The sequence below is a fragment of the Podarcis bocagei genome, assembly GCF_964188305.1.
Source record: "Podarcis bocagei genome assembly, chromosome: 17".
NCBI lineage: Eukaryota > Metazoa > Chordata > Lepidosauria > Squamata > Lacertidae > Podarcis > Podarcis bocagei.
In genome coordinates this window covers 14,913,088-14,937,090 of record NC_138143.1, presented here as the reverse complement: position 1 = coordinate 14,937,090, position 24,003 = coordinate 14,913,088, and the positions used below count along the sequence as shown (strand labels likewise).

The window sequence follows — 24,003 nt, the reverse complement described above, 5'->3', positions numbered from 1 at the left end:
CAGAGTCTATGTAAAAGAACCCTGTCAAAATATTAATCTGTTGGCAGGTTTTGATTGAGTTTCTGTGTGTAAATAGGATAACTTTATAAAATATAAAGTAAGTTAAACAACATGGAGAAAATAAAGTTAAGTGTGTATTCAAGGAATCTAATTCGGGAACATAGTGGGAAGATCAGAGGTCAGGTTAAATTTAATTACAAAATTATGTACAAAACAAGTATCAATTAAGGAATGGATGATTGTTTATTTTTATTTTGTCTTTGACGTCTATTGACTATTTCTGTTGCAGTTTTAAAACCAATAAAGCATTCAAAAGAAAGAAAAAAGTACAGTAGGACTTATTACCAGCTAGGCGAACGTAGGGCTGAAGTCAGTCTCGATGTAACAGATGCATGCAAGTCTCTGATATTACTGGAACTTAATTTCACATTTGTGTTTAGAATCTATGGGAGATGTGCAAACTTTTTTTAGCACTTCCTGCTTTGATATATTCACTGCACAATCCTAACCATGTCTACTCAGTACGAAGTCTTGTTGAATGCAATGGGGTTTACTCCAGGTAAGGGGAGCCAGAACAATTTCTTTTATTTTATAGACCGGTGAGTTCCTTAAGACCAATAGCATAGATAGACTGCTAAGCTGTATACAGCCGGGATGCTAAAGTCCCAATCAAGTCAATGGAACTGAGAGTGCAATCCTATACATCCCTACTGTAAAGTCCCATTGAAGTGAATGGGACATAAGATAATATCCTAAGGCAGCAATTCGAAGCACTTTGCTTCCTTAGAAGTTCGCCTGTCCATGGACCTTCGAGCAAAGGTGCTTAGAACTGGATTGTACAGCAGCCTAACTGCCAAAATAATAATATTATAATATGAATATAATACTAGTCAAACTGATTCTCAACAGTTGACTTTTTTTTAAAAAAAAAAAAAGTTGAACAAGGAGCCAGATTTGTGAACTCTCTCGTTTTGTTTTTATTTTATTTTATTTTATTTTTTATTTTATTTTTTAAAAAAGATTCCATAATGTGATGTTTTCAAGATAAATCCCAAACTGTATGAGTAAAAAAAATATTTTTAAAAATTTTCCATTCGCTTTGTATCCCAGTCACTACTTTTTCCTCATTTCTTTTGTCTCTGGTCTGATTTCTCTGATTGTAACTTCCCAATAGATTGACACACGTTTATTTCTCAGTGTGGTAGAATTCATATATGCTGTGATGGTGCACTGTATTAAAAATCATTATTTAATTTTTTGATAACTGGGATCCTTTAATCTCTTTCATTAAATTCTCACCAAAAGAAGCTAGACCAGTTCTGGTTCCATTTTTATTATTATTATTATTTTTTTAGAGAGAGAGAGAGAGAGATTGAGAGAGAGGCGTGTTATTCTAAACTTTAGCTCTGGATTTTCTTTATTTCATATCACTGACTCTCTTCAAGGTTTAAAGAAGATCGTTGTTAACTTTCCAGGTCTGCTGCTGTAATCAGTCCAATCTGTTTGGCATTTAAATATCTTTTCTTTCCAAAGTTTCTAATAAGGACACTGTTCACTTAGGTATTTTTCTTCTCTTTTCTCATCGTAATATTTGGAATATTTGTTTGTTTTATATCAATCTGTTTGTTTAATAAAATTCATTTTTTAAAACCATTACTATTTCATTTAGGAATTATTTCTAATTAAATTTCCTTAATTATTTAGGTTTGTAACAAAAATAACAGTTTTCAGGGGTGACCAAGAAAACAATTTTAGAACTAAAAATAAATAAATCACATGGCACCTCAAAGATGAACATCAGGGTTATAACTATTTTTTACAACCTTATGTTCCTGTAGTTTAATTAGGTGAACATTTGCCTCAAAACAAAGGAATGAATGGCCATTTCAAAATCTTTTGGGGGGAAAGTCACCCCGAAATCAATAAATCGATTTCTATATATGCAGCTGGATAATGTATGATGTAATATGCGCAGCATGTACAGGAAAAGAGAGTTTGTAAATTTTATAATACTTGTACAATGTTTTGTACACTGTACATCACTTCTTATTGCTTAGAATAAATTGAGTTTGCGGTTTGCCTTTGTTTCTGCTGCAAACACCATTAAGTTCACACATCACTTTGATTGCATGTTCTTTCTATATACCAATATTTGGATTCTTCTAAAAACATTCTAAGCAGTTTTAGGAAGTTCCAGACAGCTGTAAAACTTCTAAACAGTTCCATAAAGTTTTAAAAAGTGCTAATACTTATGAGTACTGACGTTACATATATGGTGATTCCAACTTTTCCTTTCAGGGTGAACTTCTTTCACAATTGAGAAGAATTGGCCCTTTTTCAGTGTTTCTAAGCAAAAGTTCATCCCTTTATGATACAGGAAAAAATTTTTGGAAAGGAAAAGAAAGTCAAAAGTTATAACCTGAATGACACACCCTCCAACATTTCTCTGATGAAAATTGGGGTGTTCTATTCCATTATCATCATCATCATCATTCCCTGCCCATCTGATTGGGTTGCCCCAGCCACTCTAGGAAGTTTCCAGCATATATAAAGGCATGATAAAATGTTAAATTTCCTATTTTTTTAAAAAAATAGTTCTCTGTACAGGGCTGCCTTCAAAAGGTTGTATAGTTACTTATCTCCTTAACTTGGGGATGGCATAACTGCATACCCTCCAACATTCATCTGATGAAAATAGGGACGTCCTAAGGAAAAGTGGGACATTCTGGGATCAAAGCAGAAACCGGGACGGCTTCTGTAAATCCGGGACTGTCCCTGGAAAACAGGGACGCTTGGACAGTCTGTAATGAACACCCTCTCAGTTTAAAAAAACAATGATGATGAGGCTTTAAAGGCAAGGTCAGCAGCCCAGGGAACTGAGGGGAGCTGAACAATGAAGCATGGTGTCTTCTAAAGGATCACACAACAGATGTGCAGGATTCCTGGCCAGGAGTTGTAGTTCTGAACAGTGCCGGATTTACGTATAAGCTAAACAAGCTCTAGTTTAGGGCCCCACTCTCTTGGGGGGCCCCAAAAAAATGTTAAAGGAAAATACCTGGATGTACATTTCCAAAATATAAGATAAAATACAAATAAAACAAAACCTACATACAGCAACAGTGTTTTGTGTTGTGTAGGCTCCTCTGATGTAAGTCATGGGCCCCGCTGGCTAGCCTGCTCCCTCAAATATCACTGGTTTGCTTCTTTCTATATATAGGGTGCCTACATTCTGCATGGACTGGTTGCATGGCAACATGGGCAAATGGCTTGAGATACCTATGAGGTCCATAAATTACCATATAGCATATATTCAACATAAAAAACAGTGACCATTTGTTGTTGACAAAGGACAGCTGGACATAGAAAGGGCCCCATTTACCTTCAGGAGCTGAGGGCCTCATCAAACCTAAATCCGGCCCTGGTCCTGAAACCAGGTTGCTGAAGGCTGCAATATGGAGAATATTCCCAAGAGATTAAGAAATGTGTGAGCCACTGACCTAGCAGTTAAAGAGAAAATGATGTTAGCCTGCCAGTCAAGAAAAGGAGGCAGGCCGGTGGCTGAAGATAGGCATCCAAACCGAATGAAGATGAATGATGGAACATGCATTTTCAAACCACTAATGATTCTATGTCTCATCTGTCAAGGCCCATTTCAGCCTTCTACAATCAGTGTTTCTATGCTGAATTGTGTCAGACCATTGCACTTCGGGAATCTAGGAGCGATGATGCACTTCTAAGCAGTATTCAGAGAACCAAAATTACTTGATGTGACCAAACTTGTTCTTCTATTGTAGCTCATGATTAAAGCATATTTTACCACATATTTTTTTGTAAAAAAAACCCCTCAACACTAATCCCCTATCCGGCTGACTCATACCAGCTGCTGAATAACTAGATATTTAGGTAAAGCTGAACACCACCTATAAATCAAAACATGTAATATAAAATAACAAATCTCTCCCGGCACAAAATGCTGCAGCTTCAATTGTTTGGTTTATTTTATGCTGACTGGGTTCTAGTAGATTCCTGAATGGCTTTATCATCATCACCACACACAAGGATCTTCACAATGGCTTTACATGCTACAGGGGTGGATTGGAATGTATGATCACAGGAGACAGTATGTTGGGGAAAGTAGTTTTCCTAATTGCAGAATTCTCCTTTCCTATGAAGCCAATAGCCCTATTCAGACGCCACTCCCAACATATAGGGCATATTGATGGGCTGGGAGGTCATACACACTTGGCCCTAACCCAATCTCACTGAGCCCACTCTAGGGCCGAGGGAGAAATTCTGTTTGGTCTGACTTTTCACATGGATTTACCTGATTCATGCTTTCTGAAACAATACATGTGGCTTAGGCCCTTCGTATCTATGGGACCGCCTCTCCTGGTATGCCCTACAGAGGACCTTAAGGTCCATGAATAACCATAGTTTAGAGGTCCCAGGTCATAAGAAACGCAGACTATCCTCCACCAGGGCCAGGGCCTTTTCAGTGATGGCTCTGACCTGGTGGAATGCTCTGTCCCATGAGACCAGGGCCCTTCAGGATTTATCCGCTTCCATCGGGCCTATAAGACAGAGCTATTCTGCCTGGCCTTTAATTTGAATTCAGCCTGATCTTCTTTTTCCCTTCTCTTCCATCCCCCTCCCCTATTATGAAGATCAGCCGCTCTGAGACCCCACAGCTAATTCTCCCCTGGTCTCCTCGCTGGCCCAAGTAGGACCAATTCAGCCAGCTAGCCCTGGGGATTATCTAATGCTTATTTCCCCTAAACTGATTTTTGAATTGTGTTGTTATTCATGTTTTTATACTGTATTTTATGTTGCTTTTATAATTAAGTGTTTTAAATTTGTTGTTAGCCGCCCTGAGCCCGGTTTTTGAACCGGGAAGGGTGGGGTATAAATAAAAATTTATTATTATTATACCAAAGCACAACACTCTTTCGATATTCCCACTCCTCTGAAGTTTGTAATGCAGTTCTGCAACCAAATAATGCACACCAAACCAAAAACAAAAACCAAATAATGTGCATGTGTGAGGCGAAAGTGTTCCTGAAAATGGACTGGAAGCTTGCCTGAAAGGAATAAGCTGTTGCTGTTGGGTTAAAAGTGTTATTGTGTTTTATTGTCTTTTTTCGAAGCCTTTGCTATTGTGTCTGTTATTTTTCTGCAGAGAAGCTGTGTTCTGCTGTTTGTTTGTACATTTGGGGACAGATGTCTTCTTCTGCGGGAGGGGGTGGAGTGTAATGAGTCTGGAGGAGGTAGGCTGGCTCTTGTTGTTGTTGTTTAGTCATTTAGTTGTGTCCGACTCTTCATGACCCCATGGACCAGAGCACGCCAGGCACTTCTGTCTTCCACTGCCTCCCACAGTTTGGTCAAACTCATGTTAGTAGCTTCGAGAACACTGTCCAGCCATCTCGTCTTCTGTTGTCCTCTTCTCCTTGTGCCCTCCATCTTTCCCAACATCAGGGTCTTTTCCAGGGAGTCTTCTCTTCTCATGAGGTGGCCATAGTATTGGAGCCTCAGTTTCACGATCTGTCCTTCCAGTGAGCACTCAGGGCTGATTTCCTTAAGAATGGATGTGTTTGATCTTCTTGCAGTCCATGGGACTCTCAAGAGTCTCCTCCAGCACCATAATTCAAAAGCATCAATTCTTCAGTAATCAGCCTTCTTTATGGTTCAGCTCTCACTTCCATACATCACTACTGGGAAAACCATAGCTTTAACTATACAGACCTTTGTCAGCAAGGTGATGTCTCTGCTTTTTAAGATGCTGTCTAGGTTTGTCATTGCTTTTCTCCCAAGAAGCAAGCGTCTTTTAATTTTGTGAGCCCCCCTTCTAATTCCTGCTTCCAACGTGGATTCAATTCCGGGAATAGCTTCCTGATGAGGTAATGGGCTATTTAGGTAATAAAGGAAATGGCTTGGTGCCAGAGGGCAAATGGGTGCATTTATTGGTGAGCCATATGTCATAAAGACACCCCAATCTCCAAGCCGTGCATGATTCCAGAACCCAGAGTTCATATTTCCTTTTGAATGAGGTACAGCAGAGGCATTGGTATCTTGATGATATATGATTTACACATATATGCAACCTGAGCCTACGATGGAGGGGTTCACAGCATTAACACCCCAAGAGAGTCCTGCTTCTCCCATAGCTACAGTCTTGGATTTGAGCGGAAATCAACTGTGGCTTTGTCTCCCAACTGCCCAGTCTACATTCTTGCTTCTAGCTTCTAACTATGTGGACAAACGCCGGCTCCCTCGGCCTGAAAGTGAGAAGAGTGCCACACCCCATAGTCGCCTTTGACTGGACTTAACTATCCAGGGGTCATTTAATGGTTTTGATTGGAAAGGATACTTGCAGGTTGAAGGGGACCGTTGCTTGGTCTTGGAGATTGAAATATAATCAGAGTCGAGAGTGGATTTCATGCTCTTTATTCAGCTCATAGTGGTGAGGAGGAATGAATGTCCCCTCAAAGTATCTGCTTTATATACATTATTTACACAATGGGCTGCACGTGATTGGCTAATTCCGGAATTCTCCTGTAGGCCAATCAGGTTGTGGATTCACTTCCATCTGGAGCTGGATTGGGTGGCTCCTGCAGACCAATCATACTGCTGCATTGTTCTAGGACCAATCAGACTGCTGCATTTTGGATCCTATTGTTCGAGGACCAATCAGACTGCTGCATTTTGAATCCTATTCAACTCAGTACATAACAGAGATGGATGCTATGGAGTGCAAAAGCATGAAGGTTTCCATTAATGAAACTGTTTCATACTTTGGTGGGTGGGGGGGGGGAGAGGAGAGGAGATAAGGATAGGAACTGGGAACCAGGAACTCACACAAGGCCTTTGTCAGATAGTCACTGATTTTGGCAGGCTGTCCTGCAAGCCCCACTGTGACGAATGGCATTTGTGGAGGTGTGTTGTCTTTTCATTTTGTAATCCTTTCTGGAAAGGCTTTGCTGTCTGTTTTCCTTCCTAAACTGTTTCTGAAGCGCATGGTTATGCATATTCTTCTTTGGGTCACCTGAGGCCATTTTGGAGAAGCCAAATTGCAACTGAAAATTGTCTATCCATTTTAGGAAATACGTCACTCCAGGTGCTGAAATTTTAATTTTCAGTTTCCCCGAGGGACAGGTGGAGACGGCAGCATCAGATTTTATTTTTTTCTTGTCTCCCAAGCTCTCCTGTCTCCCTGTTGCTGTTTCCTTGTTTAGAGTGCTATTACTCCTGGAGATGCACCCATCCTGCTGCTTTTTTAAAAAGGGTCTATTCAGCATAAATCTTTAGAGGGCTTCATTGTGCATCTAATTCAGGCATGGCCAAACTTGGTCCTCCAGATGTTTTGGGACTACAACTCCCATCATCCCTGACCACTGGTCCTGTTAGCTAGGGGTGATGGGAGTTGTAGCCCCAAAACATCTGGAAGGCAAAAGGCATGACTGGGGAACTTGTGATTCTTCAGATATTATTGGCCCAAGTAGTGAGGCCAATGGTCAGAGATGATAGAGGGTACCATGTTGGTTTTCCCAACTGTATAGATAGTTCCAGGCATCTGAACAAGTGAAGTCGTTTTCCATAGATGTTCTAAGAACCAGGGGTGCATGAGCATCCCAGTGTTTAGCCCCCGAAGAGACGAACCTTTGTAGGCACATGACTCAAGAGAGCCAGTGTGGTGTAGTGGTTAAGAGCTGTAGACTCGTAATCTGGTGAACCGGGTTCAATTCCCCGCTCCTCCACATGCAGCTGCTGGGTGACCTTGGGCTAATCACACTTCTCTGAAGTCTCTCAGCCCCACTCACCTCACAGAGTGTTTGTTGTGGGGGAGGAAGGGAAAGGAGAATGTTATCTGCTTTGAGACTCCTTAGGGTAGTGATAAAGCGGGATATCAAATCCAAACTACTACTACTACTACTACTACTACTACTACTACTACTACTACTACTACTACTCTTCTTCTTCTTCTTCTTCTTCTTCTTCTTCTTCTTCTTCTTCTTCTTCTTCTTCTTCTTCTTCATCTTCTTCTTCCACTTATAAAAGCTTACAGGTCCTGACTAACTCCACAGCCTTCCCCTGTGCCTTTGTGTGTTTTGCATGTGTGTGCAAGTTTGCATGCAGATTTTCAGTCTGAATTCAGATTTTCATTATTGTAACTGGTTGGAAGCGTTTGCTGGTGACGAGAATGCTCAGCTTGTCTTTACTAGTTCAACCCTCCCAGTCTTGTACCTTCCAGATGTTTTTGAACTACAACTCCCAACATACCTGACCTTCTCTCTGTGGAAGTATTAGACCTTCTCTCTGTGGAAGTTGGGAGGTGAAGTCCAAAACTTCTAGGACAGCACCAGTTTGGGGAAGGTGGCATTAGCAGGATACAATCTTTCAGTCTAAAAAGCTAACCTCGGTGAGTACAAACTCTGTCTCTACACTGAATTGCTTGAAGTTCATTTTATAAGGCATGTTTCTTAACAATACCATTTTCAAAAATCTGCAAGAAAAAAGCACCAAAGAATCATCATGGCAGGCAAAGCCTGTATGAAACATGCAAAAATATCAGGTTGGGTATTCATGTCTGTTTCCTACTTAGAGTAGACCAGGGCTTTTTTTCAGCCAGAACTCACCAGAGCTCACTCAGGTGGGTGCCATTGCCAGTATAAGAGAACAAGGGACGCTGTCGTGGTGAGTTCCAGCACCTATTTTTCTTTTTTGTATAATATTTTTTATTACTTTTCGGTTACAATAACCCAATAAAAGCCTCATTGTCGATACCAAATTATAATACCAAATTATAGTACAATTAATAATGTCAATTCTTCAGATGCCAAATTATATCATTTTGTTGGCCCCCCGAATGCTAGAATTGATGATTTGATCATTAACTCAGCATTCTAATAACTTACAAATTCCAATTACACACCAGTCAGAATAGCAACCAGCACCTCTTTTTCTATAAAAATAGCACTGAAATCAATAGAACTCAAGTTAATCATGGGATGAAATCTCACTAATTTCAATGGATCGCCTCTAAGCATTGAAACATTCACCTTTAAAAAGAATTTAACACTGAAACATTTTTTGTGTTTCGTAACAATAACCTGGCAGCATGTAGAAGCTGAAGAGGTAGTTTTAAGCTACAGACAAAGCTTCTGAGCTGTGTTCCAAAGCTTAGGTCACTTACAACCCTCTAAGATCCTTTCTATAAATAGGAGGGGAAAGCTTTTTCCTTAGAATTTGGCCTTTGGAGACAAAGAGTTCTGTAATAGTCCCCTTATCGGAATTACAGAAACTGTTAAAAACCAAAAAAAGTAGCTTTCATGATCCTAATGTTCAAATGTGTGCACACTATGCAGATCTCACTATTTTAAAATGCACCAGCAAGTTTCCAGAGCCTGTGAGTTTCATGGCTGAGTCGGGATTTGAACCCAGGTCTCCTAGTTCAACACTGTACCACACTTGGCTCTCTTTTGTGATATATGCCACCCTGAGCTCCTTGGTGCCCTGTGTGCATAAAAGTGCCACAAATGAAATAAATAAATGCTTTCTAAATTCTATCCCAGTTAGAGACACTTTTATCACACTGCTATACAAAATAAAACGCTCTAGCAGGTGACACAGGTTTTCACCATTACCACTGCCCAAAATTCCCCCACCCCGCAGTTCGCAAACCGGTGCAGATCTTTTTCTTATGGTTATTTCCACACACACACACACACACACACACACACACACACACGTCACACATTTTATCTAAATTTGCTACTGCAACACATTCCGTTTGCTTTGATCTATTGTTGCTTCCACTTAGCTACAGACCCCCATTTCTAAACAAGGTATCAATTCCATATCTAAAGCCCAGAGAGACAGAAAGTAGCTCTCTTGCATGTGTAACAAAAGGTATGGATCAGGCCAGATTAGGTAAACCGATTTGTTGAAAGAGCTGCCAGAGGGAAGAATTCTTCAGGTACACCTGAACGTCTCAGTGCACCAATCTGCCCAGTTTTTTTTTTTTACAAAGGCAAACAATTTGCCAAAGCAAAGATTGGATTACATAACGTGAAGCCGGCGATACAATAGTAACAAAAGACAGGAAATGCAGATCAAGGTATTTAGTATTGCACGTCATCCGTCACGAATATTTAGGCTGCAATACCGAAGGCATTTTCCAAAGAAGTACGTCCCATTAAACACAGCATGACTTTATTGCTAAGCACACAAGGAGAGGATTGCACAGTATTTCAAACCATATTAAGCCACTGCTCAGTTGCGCAAAAGCTTGGATCTTTCCCGTGACTGAAGTTTTGCACTGCCCATATTCCTTTATCGATGGAAACGTTTCCTCCTTTTAATGCTGACTTTGCACCATTGAACTGGTGCTTGTGCCACAAATTTTTATTTGTATGCTGGATGCTGTTGTAGTTAGAGCATCGGACTAAGACCTGGGAGATCGGGGTTCAAATCCCCAGTCAGCAGTGGAGTTCACTGGGTGACCTGGAACCAGTCTCTCAGCCTCACCTACCCCTGTTGTGAAAGGGAGTCAAGGAGAACCATATAGGTCACTTTGAGCTCCCTGATATAATACAGTGGTACCTTGAGTTACATACGCTTCAGGTTACAGACTCTGCTAACCCAGAAATAGTGCTTCAGGTTAAAAACTTTGCTTCAGGATGAGAACAGAAATCATGTTCCAATGGCGCGGCAGCAGCAGGAGGCCCCATTAGCTAAAGTGGTGCTTCAGGTTAAGAACAGTTTCAGGTTAAGAAATAACCTAAACAGTTTTCAGGTTAAGAAATAAACTAAATAATAAGAAAACTCAAAAAGCTTAAGGGAAAAAATTAGGAAAAAATTTAACGGGAAGGCTTTGTTCAATTTTAGGTTGTTCTATTTTTTTCTTAAGCTTTTTGATTTTTCTTATTATTTAGTTTATTTCCACAAGATAATATTTCTAGTCGATTACTTCTCGTTTCAGGGATTTTCACAGTATTTCATTTGTTTCGTGTATACAGAACAAGCTGCAGCTGCTGGCCCACGACCGAAGACTGGGGGAAAGGGAGAGGAAAGAGTTGGCAGTCCTAACCTAAGAAGTATTAGTTTGAAAAGTCTTTCCAAAAAGTAAAGGGTAACAACTTGGAGTTTACAGCTGAAAGTTGGGACATGATCTTCCTCTGACCTGTTTATGGCTGCCCAACAGCTCAGTTCCGTCATGACTGTTTTGTATCCCTACCAACTTCTTTTTCTTCATTTCAGGTACTTTTTTTAACAATCCCGATGAGTCAATGGGCTTTTTTGGTCAATTTCTGTACTCAGTGGCTGACCTAAATACCTGCAGAAAACTAGCCTGTGAGAAAAGCCCACTGCAGGAGGGGAGATTAAGGATGGTTTGAATAAAGAGGACAGAGAGCAACCTCTCTTTATGCTCACAAGGTCTTTTCATTGTCTCTGGCAAAAAATAAATGTTTCTTTTTTTAGTTGCTTCCTACTTGCAGCCTGTTACAGGCTCTCAAAGAGGTGTGCTTTCTCTGAGAATGTTTTGCAAACCATACGGCACAAAAATGCATTGCAAAGGGAATACAGGTGGATGTCCATTAATTTTAATGTGTCTACTCTGAGTAAGGGCTAGCACTGGCTACAACCTAGTGTTTGCTTTGAAAAATGTATGTATACTAGGTTTATTTGAATATTAAAAGTAGAATAAACTAGATAGAGGAATGTTAGACCAACAGTTAGGAGCCCATCCAAACCTACCTATGTGTTGAATAGGATCCAAAAGGCAGCAGTCTGATTGGTCCTAGAACAATAGGATTCAGAATGCAGCAGTCTGATTGGTCCACTGGAGCCACCCAATCCAGCTCCAGGTGGAAGGGAATCTGCAACCTGATTGGCCTACAAGAGAATCCTGGAATTAGCCAATCATGTGGGCCCCATTGTGTAAATAATGTATATAAAGCAGACAATCTGGGGTAACTTCCATTCCTCCTCACCACTATGAGCTGAATAAAGAGCATGAAATCCACTTTCACTATGGATAGGGGCATTATGGTCTGGCAGGGCCATGGTCTAGTCCAGATCTCTGCCACAGCTAGGGGCTAGAACATGGGCTGGAGGACTTTGCATGATTGCTGTCTTGTGAGGCCAGTCACTCCAGCTGAGGTCCCAGTGGATCTCATGCTAGAGTTGTTCAGCGGAATCCCTGATCTGGACCTCATGTAGAAATAAGTTAGCTTTCCACCCCAAGAATGGGTTCCAAAGCTTTACTGTAGAAAACCGAACGTGAAGAGAAGGGCTGGATTTAGGTTTGATGAGGCCCTAAGCTACTGAAGGTAATGGGGACATTTCTATGTTCAGCTGTTCTTTGTCAACAACAAATTGTCTCTGTTTTTGTGTTGAATATATGCTATATGGTGAGTTATGGACCTCATACGTATCTCAAGCCATTTGCGCATGTTGTCCATGCAGAATGTAAGCACCCTATATATAGAAAGGAGCAAACCAGTGATATTTTAGGGAGCAGGCAAGCAGTCAGGGCCCATGACTTACATCATAGGAGCCTACACAACACAAAACAGTGTTGTTGTATGTAAGTTTTATTTTATTTGTTTTTTATCTTATATTTTGGAAATGTACCTCCAGTTTTTTCCCTTTAATTTTTTGGGGGGCCCCCAAGAGAGTGGGGCCCTAAGCTAGAGCTTGTTTAGCTTATACGTAAATCCTGGGGAAACGAGAAACTGAGAGAAGCAGAAATTGACGCATTCATCCATCGCTAGTCACAAAGGAAGATCGCAAGTTGAGTTTGGTCCTCACATAGGAAAGTTAGATTCTCCCTTCCAGCCCTACACAAGGCTGGATTGTTTCCTGGCCAGAGCAGGGCGGGCAGGCAGGGGCAAGGGCAGCGTGGGATCTTGGCTTCAAATCTCCCACCTGCTTCTGGCCAGCAGGACTGAGACAGCACGTAAGCGCGATGAACCTCAAAGCCAGGGAGAAAGTCATGACTCAGCAGGTTGGAGTTGGGTTTATTAAACTGCCTTGCAGTGTTCCTCTGGAGGAGATAATGATTTTTCTCTTTTTCACCTTGTTCTTTGCTTAAGGTGGTGCTTGGCTTTGCTGGCTGGCTTTTAGCCTATTCAACAAACAAAAAGGATCATACGATTCAGAAACAATACTTTTATGCTAGCGGCATTAAGGACTGGCACTATTACAAGGGCCAAATAATATACACTCTGCACTTGAGAGAAACTGATCTTTTAGTGTGGCAGCATCTATTCTCTGCAACTTCCTGCGTGCTACTATTAGACAGGCGCCTTCTTTGTACTGCTTTTGATGCCTGCTGAAATCTTTTTGGTTTAGGCAAGCCGAAACGTGAAATTTTTATTATGCACATTAATTTTTTTATTAAAAAAACGCTTGATTTTATCTATATTTTGATAATTCATTACGTCTATGCATCTTGAAGTCTATTTATTGCAACTTCAAGTAGAATTTTTGCACCGTTTTATATAAACCGCTTAAAGAGAGAGAGAGAAGTTTTATTGAGCAATATATAGATTTTGCTAAACAAAATAAATAAACATAGCCAATATCTGCTGGAACAAATGCCAGCAAGCCTATGGATCAGCTGCCAGACCCTGAGCAATTTATTCTTCCTTGTCTTGTATGATAAGCACTTTGGTTGAACAGGTGATGTTATGAATCTTTGTGCTCCAATCATGGCTGGTTGAATTAGACACATCCATCAGTTCCTTGCTTGTAGAAATAAGATTAAAAATAATCAGGGGACTATTGTAAGGTTGTTGCTTATACGATCTTGTCAGGGCTTTTTTTCAGCCAGAGCTCACCAGAGCCCCTCTCCAGCTCCAGAATCCTCTCCAGCTCCAGCACAGAATCATTTAGCAATTAAAAGAAAATATACTGGATTGATACAAAAGACTTAAAACATTTATATTATCAAAACATTACGTACTCTAAACAGAGCTATAAAAGTACCCCAATGTACAGACCAAGCCATTAAACAATAAAATTCATAAGCTAAAATCATCACATGAACAACAACAACACAACCCAGAGCCCTTTCTGTTGGGGATAATTCAAATGGAAATTCCCAGATGTCAAAAAAGATTATTTATGTATGTTACTACTGCGGCCCGTGTTTTGTTAGCCCCAAAATGGTAAACTAGCGAGGTCCCAACAAAAGAAGAGTGGCAACTTAAGTTGATAGAATATGTGCAGCTTGCGGACTTAACATGTAGAATAAAAGAACAAGAAGAACATACGTTTAGAGAAGGTTGGAAAACATTTATTGAATCTATGAGAAATAACTGTGTACAGCTGAAGATGCTGGCAGCATTAAGATAAATTCAACAGTGTAAATAAGTTTTGGTGGGTGTAATAATGGAATACTGAATGGTCTGGTTTATATAAAATATGCAGGGATTTCTATTATGTAAAATGAACCACGGAAAGAGAAGAAGGGAAGTGATTGATATTTTAAGGTTGTTTAAATGAGTGTTTTAAATTGTAAAACAGAAAATTTAATAAAAATCATGTAAAAAAACAAGGAGTCAAAGCAATTAATAGGATGATGCTTTTGATCTCACCCAGTAGCTTCCCTGAACTGCCTTGTTTTCAATAGATTATCTGTTTCCTTTACTGTCTTCAACAAGCCAAGACCAACTGCTTGACCTGGTCTACAGTGTATATAAGGGTTAGCTTCCTACATCCCCTGTGTTTATAGAGATTCAACTAGCCTCCAGGCATATAGGTTTATCCCTATCCCAATCCCAATCCCAATCTGCGGATCCCCCAATCTCTTTCCCCCAGTGCCCCGTGGTTTAAAACTGAACCGGAACAAATGGCAGCCAGGTCTTCCTTGGATTGCTGTTTGTTCTGATTAACACTAAAGAGCTGGTTTTCCCGAGGAAAGTGGCCGGGCAAAGGCAAAACTGCTCAGCCCTGTGCCTAGAAGGCATGCGACAAGTGGAAAACCACTTGGGCCTGTGGTCTCTAGACATGTGTCAAGGGTCTGTCAGGACGATCAGGCCATTCACAGGTCAGAGAGAGATGTGAGGCGAACATGCAGTTAGTTTCTTTATTAAGGAAAGGGGGGGATACAAGGAGGTTTGTTAAGGGCAAACCTTTATTTTGTTATCTGAATGTTTCTTTTTTGTAATTGTTTTAAAAATGCAATAAAGTAAATGAACAAACTCTTCCCATTTGGGATGCATCTTCTCTTTTGACTTCCAGACATTTTCGTAAAGTACTTTTTATGTACACAGACTTCTGCAACTCTTTACCTTTTTTGATCGCCCTAGTCCTTTGAATTGCTTTTATTATTATTATATTTTATTGTAGATATACTGCCATGTTACATTCTATGAATGCAAGGTTGACTTCAGCCCGAAAGACGCACTCCTCCATTGTCTCCCAAGATGGATGGACGCCAACCAACCAAAGAATTGGAGCTATAGAAATACTTGTATTAATTTAAGTAGAGAGCAGAAAGAATTTTTCAACAGCCGCTACGCAGGGGAGCCGGTGAAACTGGAAGCGGCGAGAACAAATGTTAAAGTCACTGTGGCTTTGGTTTGTCTCTCCTCACCTCCCATAAAATAAAAATTTTAATGTGTGCATTCTTGCTTTGAACTAACCCTCATGCAAGCATTCCACCGTGATGCTCAGTACAATTACATCTCCCCACTATCTTTTGATTTGGTTATGACAATAAATAATAATAATATTAATAATAATATATCTGGCTCTTTTCATCTTCAAAGAGTCTGAGGAACATCTGACTGGGTAATCCACATGCTTTTGAAATCTAGGAACACGCTGTTATTATCCTCATTGCTTTATGGATGAGAAAAGGGAGGGAGACGGGACCGCAAGGGATTTGCTTGCAGCTGTCGCGTCAACAAGAATCAGCATCAGCTGGAGGATGAGGGCCTCTGGGAGTTCTTGGAGATGTTCTTCAGCCAGTATTCTTGTGCTGATACTTTCTGGAGGCTAAGGTAGAGCCTGGTTTCATAGCCATGGGTATTCTAGAGCAGCTTTACTCCAGATTACTGCCCTCCAGGCATTTTGGGCTCCAACTTCCATCAGCTCCAGTCAGCACAGCCAATGGTGGGGCATCATGGGAGTAGCAAGGCAACAACATCCAGAGGGCACCAAGTTGGGTGCCTTAGAATCTCTACTAGAATCTGCTTCTGGGAAGCCTTCCATGGTCTATGCAGAACAAGGTCACAGAAGTTGTGACCTATTGTCAAGGCTTCAGGGAATCCTAGTCCTCCCACGGTGGCAACCAAGAAGCAGAGAAAACAAAGGAGTTCTTACCAAGTGATTTATTCAATGTTCACAGAAAGAGAGAGGAAGGAATGCGGTGTCCCAAAGACAACGGCGTTGCTCTAAATAAAATCCCACTCCCTATCTCTCTCCTATTCTACATCGCCCCTGTGTTGGCTAATCTGGGCTTTCTGCCTCTGAGCTTTCTGTTCTACTACCCTCAGTGCTCGCCTGGTCCTGGGGGGTGGTCAGGAATGCTTTCCAAAGACACTGGGTCTTTCAGCTGTCGCTCCCCTGGTGCTTCATCTACCTGCTGTTCCTCTTCCAATATTTCCCAGCTTCTCCCCTCTGCAGCCTCTGAACTATGCCCTTCTGCAAACCACTGTTCTAAATCTATACTGTCCTCCTGTTCTCAGGAAGGTTCAGGAGAAGGGGAGAGTGACCCCCACCATCCAGCACTTGACATCTACTAAGCCAAGCACAGCTCAGCAGCCATCTTTTGTGTCTTGTCTGCAAGACTTGACAACCACTCAGCTCTGGCAGTCTCCCCAAAATAAGACAGTGACTGCATGTTGCCATGAATGGGTCATTATATTTGCCTTGGTGGCACAGAAGTTGTGCAAACCTAGTGCAGAGACTAGGAAGGAGTAGGATGCGTCTCCTTAATAGCAAGAGAGACCAGGAGCAGTCCAAGGCATTTTGCTGCTGACTGCTACCCTTCTCTAGATTTCATGTAGTACCCAGCCCCACTGGCTGCTGTCTCTTACTTAAATACTCACAACAAGACAATGAACTCCACTACACCTGTGGGCAACGGGCTACAGTTGTGAATGAGGAGCAGGCAAGCAGATGTTGTCGGACTCCAAATCCCATCAGCCCATGCTGGCATGGCCAATTTCCAGGGGTGATGGAAGCTGTAGTCCAGCAAATAGCTGGAGGGACAGAGGCTTCCAATTACTGCTTTAAATCAAAATAAATTAAAGAATTGTCCAGTAGCACCTTAGAGACCAACTAAGTTTGTTCTAGGTACAGTGGTACCTCGGGTTAAGTACTTAATTCGTTCCGGAGGTTTGTTCTTAACCTGAAACTGTTCTTAACCTGAAGCACCACTTTAGCTAATGGGGGCCTCCCGCTGCCGCCACGCCGCCGGAGCACGATTTCTGTTCTCATCCTGAAGCAAAGTTCTTAACCCGAGGTACTATTTTTGGGTTAGCGGGAGTCTGTAACCTGAAGCGTATGTAGCCTGAAGCATATGTAACCTGAGGTACCACTGTATAAGCTTTCGTGTGCATGCACACTTCTTCAGATACCATGCACACGAAAGCTTATACCCAGAACAAACGTAGTTCTTTTTATTATTATTATTTATTTTGACTGCGTCAGACCAACACGGCTACCTACCTGATGCTTTAAATCAAGTTACAATTCTATGAGCATTCTCTCCAATATTTCTCCAATGGAAATAGGGACATCCCATTCCATAATACTAATTATTATTTATACCCTGCCTATCTGGTAGAATAAAACACTAATAAATAATTTAATAAAACATTCAACTCTCTTTTTTTTTAAGTTCCCTGGACAGAGCTGCCTTTAAGATATCTTATAAAGGTTGCATAATTACTTATCTCCTTAACTTGGGGGTGGAATAACTCCATCATTCAAAAACTTTCCTGTCTTCAGATACAGTGGTACCTCGGGTTACATACGCTTCAGGTTACATATGCTTCAGGTTACAGACTCCACTAACCCAGAAATAGTGCTTCAGGTTAAGAACTTTGCTTCAGGATGAGAACAGAAATCGTGCTCCGGCGGCGTGGTAGCAGCACGAGCCCCCATTAGCTAAAGTGGTGCTTCAGGTTAAGAACAGTTTCAGGTTAAGTACGGGCCTCCAGAATGAATTAAGTACTTAACCCGAGGTACCACTGTATCTTCTAAAGGTTGTATCTCCCTGGCTCAAGGAATGCATAACTCCATGACTGATGAAAATAGGGACATCCTAAGGAAAAGCAGGGCATTCTGGGATCAAATCAGAAACCAGGATGGCTTCTGTAAATCTGGGACTGTCCCTGGAAGATAGGGACACTTGGAGGGTCTGTGTTAGTTGTATTCAACTAAGTACTGGGGAGAATGTTCTGGAACAGAATGTTTTTCCCTTCTCCCCCTGAATGCCCCCTAAATATTTTCTATGGGTTTTCCCCGAACCCTCCAGAGCAGAACTGGGGACAGATTGGAATACATGCAAGAAGGAGAGAGACTGAAAGTCTTGCTTTGCTGGTGCTAATTCTTGCAGTCATACAAATATCTAATTGAACACCACCCCTAATGTCCTGAACGGCAAATATCCAATAAGACATTTTCATCATCATCATCACCACTTTTAATTTGCATACTGTCTTTCTAACATACAATACCTAAGGCGGTTTACAAGCTGAAGAAACAAAGAATGTACACCTTACAACAATCTAATGCAATACAAAAACGGGATAATACAACATAGCTTTAAAATAAGCAACCTACATCAAATAAAGGAACATTCGACAACCATTAGAATACAGTGGTACCTCAGGTTACATATGCTTCAGGTTACATACGCTTCAGGTTACATACGCTTCAGGTTACAGACTCCGCTAACCCGGAAATAGTGCTTCAGGTTAAGAACTTTGCTTCAGGATAAGAACAGAAATCGTGCTCCGGCGGCGTGGTAGCAGCACGAGGCCCCATTAGCTAAAGTGGTGCTTCAGGTTAAGAACAGTTTCAGGTTAAGAACGGACCTCTGGAACGAATTAAGTACTTAACCCGAGGTAACACTGTAGTATATAGAATACCGTAGATTCCAGCGTATAAGACGACTTTTTAACCCCGGAAAAGAAGTTAAAAAGTCGGGGGTCATCTTATACGCCGGGTATCGCTGTAGTGGGCGGCGGGCTCCGCTCTGCGCCGGAAGGAAGCTGCCCAGTGATGCTAAGCCAGTTTCGCTGGGCGGCTTCCTCCCGGCGCAGAGGCCGCCGCCCACTGCCGCTGCCCAGCAAAGCTGCCGACGCGTATAAGGCGACCCCTCAAATTGGCAGCTGCCAATTTGGGGGGGTCGTCTAATACGCCCAGTCGCCTAATACGCCGTAATCTATGGTAATAATATCAGCATATAAAAATTAAACAGAAATCCACGCTTAACAATTACAATAAATAATTTCTAAACTACAATCAATAAAACAACGGCAATCCACAGTGCATAAAAATAATATAATACAAATTGAGAAGCAGAAACTGGAGGGTGGAGCAAGACAGGTGGAAGAAGGCCTTGCCTGGTGAAGTCTCTCCCCTCACGGTTCCTTTACGTGCTCCTTTAACTTCCCAGCACATTTGCCAGAGAACAGACTTTACAAATTACAATCTACAATAATATTTAACATTGGAAATGCGTTCATGGCACTGAATGGATTTCACAGATATCATTTATAAAAACTGGAATGCTATACAATGTTTGCCAGATCTAGGAATAATTTGTAGTTTTCTCTCTCGTTTTCTATAATATATATGTATTCTAACATTTAGCATGTGTTTTTTTTTAAATTATTCTGATCAATGAATTTTGCACTCAGGTTCCAAGTACAAAACATATGTCTTCTCTTTACGGGGCTTGTGATATTATAAATCTACCAAAAAAAAAAAAATTAAAGAAAAAGATTATCTCTGTTAATCTCATAACAAACCATCTGAGATTATACAGTCATCATCTGAGCAAATTCTGCTGCATCAGTAGTTTTAACTGCCAATTTGCAGCTCATGAGAAATCCGGGTTGTGACAAAGTGCTGAGTAAAGCTATAAAATGCAACTGTGGGGGGGGGGGGGAATTGAGCAACCACAATTCTGAAAGCTGAGATTGAAGTTCCTTAAAGGCATTTGCTGAAGAACTAATCTATATTATGACCAGAAGGCCAGTATGCCTATAGCATGATTTTTACATCACATGTATGTTATTCTTAAAGATAAAGGGACCCCTGACCATTAGGTCCAGTCTTGACAGACTCTGGGGTTGCGGCGCTCATCTCACTTTATTGGCTGAGGGAGCCAGCGTACAGCTTCTGGGTCATGTGGCCAGCATGACTAAGCCACTTCTGGCAAACCAGAGCAGCGCACAGAAACGCCATTTGCCTTCCCACCGGAGCGGTACCTATTTATCTACTTGCACTTTGACGTGCTTTCGAACTGCTAGGTGGGCAGGAGCAGGGACCAAACAATGGGAGCTCACCCTGTCACGGGGATTCAAATCGCCGACCTTCTGTTTGGCAAGCCCTAGGCTCTGTGGTTTAGACCACAGAGCCACCCGCGTCCCTATGTTATTCTTAGTTAATCTCAATTATCTGCCTAAAATAATTTCTGAATATTTACCCAAAAAATAGATTATGTTTCCTGCCTGGCGGTTCTCTTAGTGCACCTCTTCCATTCCACCCTTATTTATTTACAGTTCTCAAACTTAATCCGTTCCGGAAGTCCGTTCCAAAACCAAAGCGTTCCAAAACCAAGGTGCACTTTCCCATAGAAAGTAATGCAAAATGGATTAATCCGTTCCAGATTTTTAAAAACAACCCCTGAAACAGCAATTTAACATGAATTTTACTCTCTAACGAGACCATTGATCCATAAAATGAAAGCAATAGACAATGTACTGCAGTCACACAATCAATAAATCAGTAGCTGAACTGGGTTCCACACAATCACAAAAACAAAACAAAAAAGAACGGCAGAAACAAAAACACAAAATAAATAGCAAAATCAGACAGACCTCAGCGTAAGTCAAAGCAGAAGCATGGCATTCAAAATGGAGAATGTTCAGCTTCCGAAAAATGTTTGCAAACCAGAACACTTACTTCCAGGTTCGCAGTGTTTGTGTTCCAAGTTGTTTGAATACCAAGGCATTTGAGAACCAAGGTACCACTGCACATAATTCATTATTGTCCTATTCTTCCCATCCTCCATTTCTGGAGCAGAGGGTGGCTAATCATCCATGAAGCAACAATACAAAACTGGGGGGGAAGGGATGGGACGTTGACACCGTTGAAATTACAAAAGTACAATAAAAATAAAGCTGTGATAAATACCTGTAGAACCACATTCAAAGCGCCCACTCTAAGCTCAATGTCACATTGGCACTGTTTAAGATATGCCCTCTCCCATATTAGCTCGGATAGAATCTCCCTTTTGCCACATTCTCCCCTGGTATAAATAAAGCACCTAGATTTTTCTGAGATGAGTTTCCTCTTAGCTTAAAACTATGTGTGTTTACTCAGTCCTCCTGTCTTTAATTGTTCAAAGTAATTATTATTATTATTAGTAGTAGTATTTATTCAATTTTTACACCACCCTATACCCGGAGGTCTCAGGGTGGTTCACAAACAAGACGACAACATATAAAATCAAACCAAAAACATTAACCCAATTAAAAACATACAAAAAAAGAAGCACATTCTTAAAAGGTGTTGGATGTCGATAAGGTCAACCAAAGGCCTGGTTAAAAAGGAATGTTTTTGCCTGGTGCCTAAAGGTGTATAATGAAGGCGCCAGGCAAACTTCCCTGGGGAGAGCATTCCACAAACGGGGAGCCACCACAGAGAAGGCCCCGTTCTCGTGTTGCCAGACCTCCCGAATATCTCGAGGAGGAGGCACACGAAGGAGGGCCTTAAAAGATCTCTGGGTCCGGGTAGGTTCATATGGGAAGAGGCTCTTCTTGAGGTATTGCAGTTCTGAGTTAAGTGTGGTGTGTACAGATTGCAACCATAGGTACTGCCATGATCTTAATCCCCAGCTGTTGCACCTAGCAAACCTACCTGAAGAGGAGACAATGGAACTTACTTCAAAGCAATATGCACAGGATCATTTAACACAAAATGTCCTTTGAAAGGGGAGGAGGCTAGAAGTCAAGGGCAGATATTATCCTACATGCCGTGGCCATACAGAGGAAAGAGATTGAACAAATAAAAAAGTAAAGTACAGTGGTACCTTGGGTTACATACGCTTCAGGTTACATACGCTTCAGGTTACAGACTCCGCTAACCCAGAAATAGTGCTTCAGGTTAAGAACTTTGCTTCAGGATAAGAACAGAAATTGTGCTCCAGCGGCGCAGCAGCAGCAGGAGGCCCCATTAGCTAAAGTGGTGCTTCAGGTTAAGAACAGTTTCAGGTTAAGTACGGACCTCCGGAACAAATTAAGTACTTAATTACATCTGGTTCCTTACTGTCAAAATATAAATCTTACATATCCCAAAAAAGTATAGAGGACTTAACATTATAGCATTATAGCTGGGCAAAGATAGGATTTTTTACAAGTTTTTTTATTTGGGGAGGAGATAGTATTGACTAATATGCAAGCTAAGATGCAGCTAACAAATTTTATGGCAAATAGCTGCCGGGCTTTCGTTTAGAAGCCTGGTAACATGTGAATGTGCTGCCCCCTGCAGGATATTCATTGGTGTTAATTTATAGCTGTTGTAAATAATATTGTGCCTCTCAACATTCTGACTGGTCTGGGAGTACCTTAGTGATTGGGGGTGTATTTTGAGGCCCCTTTGAGGAAGAGGTGTGCAAATGGAATGCTATCTCCAGTGCAAGCATCAACTGTCAGGGAAGCCTCGTAAACAATACTGAAACCAACAAGAGAGTTTGGCCCATCTCATTTGTATCTATAAATGTACCGTATTTTTCGCCCCATAGGACGCACCGCCCTATAGGACGCACCTAGTTTTTTTGGGGGGGGAATAAAGAAAAAAAATTATTCCCCCCCCCAGGCACGGGGCTGGCGCGGGGGGAGACAGCTCTGCGCGACCCTCCGGAGGCCGGCGCAGCTTGGCGCCGGGCTCCGGAGGGTCGCGCAGAGCTGCGCAGACCCCGGGAGGGCAGGCAGCTCTGCGCAACCCTCCGGAGGCTGGCGCGGCTTGGCGCCGGGCTCCGGAGGGTTGCGCAGAGCTTCCTGAAGCCTGGAGAGCAAGAGCCTCTCGCTCTCCAGGCTTCAGCGAAAGCATGTATTCGCCCCATAGGACGCACCCACATTTCCCCTTCATTTTTGGAGGGGGAAAAGTGTGTCCTATAGGGCGAAAAATACGGTATCTATTTTAGGGAGCCCTAAACGGCCTCGGCCCAGTAGACCTGAAGAAGCGTCTCCAATCCCATTGTTCAGCTCGGACACTGAGGTCCAGCTCTGAGGGCCTTTCACTGAGTTCCCTCACTGCGAGAAGCCAAGTTACAGGGAACCAGGCAGAGGGCCTTCTTGGTGGTGCCACCTGCCCTGTGGAACGCCCTCCCACCAGATGTCAAAGAAATAAACAACTACCTGACATTTAGAAGACATCTGAAGGCAGCCCTGTTTAGGGAAGTTTGATGTTTTATCATGTTTCTAATATTCTGTTGGAAGCCACCCAGAGTAGCTGGGGAAACCCAGCCAGTTAGGCAGGGTATAAATATATTATTATTACTATTGTTATTATTATTTAGAGAGAGAGAGAGAGGAGGGGGTGCAAACCTGCAGTCCTTTATTCATTTGTACATGTCTTGCCAGTCCTTGGCATGAGCTCAGCACACTAGACAGGGACTAATGTAAAATGAAGCATTAAGCCAGATACAATTTTAGGTGAGTGTCCCAGGGGTAGCAGTGCATGTGTGAAAGCCCACAGGTTATTTGGGGATACGTAGCCCCCTCCTTCTAATGTGTTTGTGTGTACAACAGGTGG

The 24,003-nt window shown here is 41.8% G+C and overlaps 1 long non-coding RNA gene across 1 annotated transcript in view; it reads left to right on the top strand.

Annotated features, from left to right (window-relative positions):
* LOC308577043 overlaps nucleotides 1–15,629 on the top strand; it is a 50,599-nt gene extending 34,970 nt beyond the window's left edge. The window contains exon 2 of the long non-coding RNA XR_014003379.1: nucleotides 15,352–15,629. This is a non-coding gene — a long non-coding RNA (uncharacterized lncRNA). The remainder of the gene's footprint in view (nucleotides 1–15,351) is intronic.
* The last annotated feature ends 8,374 nt before the right edge of the window (nucleotides 15,630–24,003 follow it).